This window comes from Mirounga angustirostris, unplaced genomic scaffold (genome assembly GCF_029215605.1).
Source record: "Mirounga angustirostris isolate CCGP_5_RB_7025 unplaced genomic scaffold, mMirAng1.0.hap1 SCAF_4, whole genome shotgun sequence".
In the NCBI taxonomy this organism is placed as follows: Eukaryota; Metazoa; Chordata; class Mammalia; order Carnivora; family Phocidae; genus Mirounga; species Mirounga angustirostris.
This window is the reverse complement of record NW_026991712.1, coordinates 127,145,613-127,149,199: the sequence shown is the minus strand read 5'-3', so window position 1 is coordinate 127,149,199 and position 3,587 is coordinate 127,145,613. Positions and strand designations below refer to the sequence as shown.

The 3,587-nt window shown below is 39.9% G+C and overlaps 1 non-coding gene across 1 annotated transcript; it reads left to right on the top strand.

Annotated features, from left to right (window-relative positions):
• Window positions 1-697: 697 nt before the first annotated feature.
• Window positions 698-803, top strand: LOC123860613 (U6 spliceosomal RNA). Its single transcript, XR_006794741.1, has one exon. It is a non-coding gene; the product is annotated as a U6 spliceosomal RNA (small nuclear RNA).
• The last annotated feature ends 2,784 nt before the right edge of the window (window positions 804-3,587 follow it).

Below are 3,587 nucleotides of genomic sequence, written 5' to 3'. Positions count from 1 at the left end.
AAAAAGACACAGCTTGTAAAAGAGGTGGATCTGGGATTTCAACCCAGGCGATGTTTCCAGGACGTGTGATTACCCATTATGCTATACAAACTTCAGTTGAGTTTTCGCTTGAGTAGTTCCAGGCATGAGGAGTTCACTAGCCTCAGAAAAGCCTTATTTCATCCTTGTCTGTTCTGCTGGTTAGACATGTCCGCCAATGACCTAAAGTCTTCTCTAATATTTCTACCTATATAGCCCTCTGGAGTAATAAGAACATTTAATCTGTCTGTTGCCAAAGTCTTTTCCTGGGAATTTAAATTTGTCCTCCAAGACTTAATTCATATGTTATTTCTCTGTAAATTTTTTGTGTGTGACAGTTAAAAGCTGGTGTATTTTTTTTCTTTTACAAGTTCTGTTGGTCCCACTCTGGGTATGTGTGTATGTAATTACTACTGCGTTTGTGTGTTTGGTGATAAGGTCATTTTTTTAAGTCATAGGAGTAGAATTTTATATTTCTTTATTAAATTTCTTTCAAGATTGAGCCTATTTGCTGCAATCTATTAAAATCTACAGCCATACTAAATACTGCTCATTAGTCCTGGTTTCGTGCTATAATTTAATAAAACATGAAGAAAATCAAGTCTCAGAGAACTTTAGTTGCCCAAGGTTTTATTAAGTGGAATTTGCCCCCAGTTCTATCTTAAAAAAACGTATGCAAGTGCTCATTCAGGAGCCCGTACACTAAAACTGGAACAGTACAGAGAAGATCAGCATGCCCCCTGCACGAGGATGACACGCAAATTCGTGAAGCATTCCATATTTTTGAGTGGGCTTGTCATGGTGAGCCCCAAGGTGATGTATGGAAGTGTTGAACCACTATATTGTACACCTGAAACTAATATTACACTGTATGTGAACTAACTAGAATTAAAATAAAAGTTTAAAAAGCAAAAAAAGAAAAGAAAACAAATGAAATTTTGGTATATCATAATTGTAATGTATATATATATGTATATGTGTGTGTGTATGTGTGTGTATTTACTTCACTAGACAAGAGAAGGAGAATAAGAGGAATGTATACAAAGATGATGATTTTGGACTATTTTTTGAACCATTAAAAATAAGCCATTTGAAAAAGAAAAAAAATGCATGCAAATCCAATTGCTTGCTCTCGCTGCCAGATCAACTTTTCACTCCCTCTGTTTCTGGCTTGCCTCACGCTCCAGCCCTGCCCTCCCCACTAATGCAAAAGGAGCATGACTATAGAAGATTTCCTGTCTCAGCAGCCACCTCACTCTCTGTTCCTCATTTTTATTTGACTTGAATTGTGAGAAAAGGTGTTGTCCTGATATATTGCCTAATCATAGTGTAGCTTTTGGCTTGATACTGACTCTTTTTAGCCATCTTAACTGTATTATCTGTGATTACGGTTTTTAAAATAACTTAATTAATGTCATGATGAAATTAATTCATTGCTGTGCTAATGTTCAGAAAAAAAGTATTCCAGAGACTGATGTGAATTAGTAGAGGGGGTTTTAAAGCTCCGTTATTGGTCTAGGGGATGATACAAAGTCAAAACTGCTAGCATTATTTTTACAAGATTTGGAATGATGCTTAGGAAGGTATTTGCAAGTTGTATCAACTAGATAGAAATATGCAACTGTCAAGCAATATGACAGCCTGCACTAAGAGGGAAGGGTGCAGTGACAGTGGGAATCGCCTCAAAGATCACTGTGAATCCTAAAAATAAGGACAGTGATAGGGAAGAAAAAAATAGAAATGAAATTCTCACTGCAGGATCTGGAGATAATTTCTAATCTTCTCCAATTTTTCTCTTCTTCCCCCTCCCCCTTACCAAAACACATGTGCAGACATAGGGCATTCTTTACTATCGTTTTAGAAGTACCTGTCTCTGTTTTTATCCTAAATCATTTTCTGCACATCTTTTTTTCTCTAATCAACTTAACAAGATATTATCAGGAACCAACTGCAATCTCACAACTATGCTAGTTATTCCAAAAGATTCATAGAAAGATAACTGCAGTATCCTTTTTAGAATTTTAAATCAGTTGGTAAGAAAGACTGTACAGAGGGGGAACAGCCCTCCTGCTGATATATTCAGTATATCATGCAGGACTAAACCCGTCATGCTAGATATGTATGCTATAAAACTAGGGGAATTTATTCATTTATCCTAAAGACACTCAGTGAATGCCTTGCATGTGTAGGATTCTGGCAGAGGCCTAGAGAAACAAGGATGAATCAGATATTCTCCCTGACCTCAGGGGCTCAAATGTTACTGGGAGCCACAGAACCGTAAATGGATGATTAGAAATCACCGTGGTTGGGCTTTGTGCTAGTATTGGAAAGACAAGTAGAGCTTCACTATATGCAGAACGCAAGGGAGCTGGTAAGATGGCATAATTCAGGTCAGAAAGAGGACAAGAGAAATACAGGAGTGTGGAAAGGTACACAGCCTGGTGAGGAAAGTGATTTTTTATTGGGTGGGGAATTGTAGAGGAATGAGGAACCCAGCCTGATGGGGATTTGGCAGTTAGGGTGTTGCTTGGATGCTGTGTTGGGAAGGGCTGCAGCAAGATCCTGTGTCATACTAAAGGGGACACCTAAAGCATTTTTACGACTTTTATTTTACATGTACATGTGTTATTTTATGACATTATTTTATATCCGCACCAACCTTAATAGGTTCCACTCCCTACATTCTGTCCCTAGCATCCATCGGACCCAGAGCAAGATATACAGTATGTTTAAATATTGGCGATTTATAAATCAATCTAACAAAATATTAAATGAAAACTGTTCTACCTTTCTCCCCTAACAAATACATCTTCATAACAGCCAGTTTTGAGTTTAAGAGTTCCTGGAATCTTCCAAGTTTCAGGCTAAAATCTGGTGGTTTGGGGAAATCCACTGCCCACTCTTCCCACCCCTGATTCCATCCCACTGTAAGATGTTCAAATATATCTGGACACTTCTGTCCACTTGCCGAGTTCCATTACAGCTCCCCCCCAACACACACACATGCAACCACGCATTAGCCCACCCAGAGCCTAGAAAGATATTCACTTGAGGTGTGGTCCACTCCTGGGAGGACAGATTCCAGGAAGAATTCTGCATATGCCTTAGTGATGGACTTAAGCCATGAATCATTGGTACCAAGAATGTGGCCTAGAAGTTGGGGTTTGGGGAGGTGCAGGTTCCTAGTGGGCCTGTTGCTTTGCCCTTGGCACTCTACCCCAGTAAGGGGGCATGGACAGAGAAGGGCCAGAGTTGGGTCCCTACCAAAGTGCTGGATACAGGGAAGGGGCCTCTCTGACTCAGGTCTCAGAGCAGTATTTCCCTTATCCCACCTTGTACGGATTGAGTTATCTGTAGTCCTTTATCCTTCTAGGGATAGTCCTGATGTTTAGAACTGAGGGCTTGTTGTGCTGATGTTCCCAAAACTTCCAATAAGACGACTCCTTCATTTAACCATTAATGTTAATCTCCCCATGAAGGCCTATCTACGGCAGCCATCTTCCTCCAGGCCAGAGACAGCTAGTGTGTGTGTGTGTGTGTGAGCATGTAGTAGGAAGAGTGAGATGGGA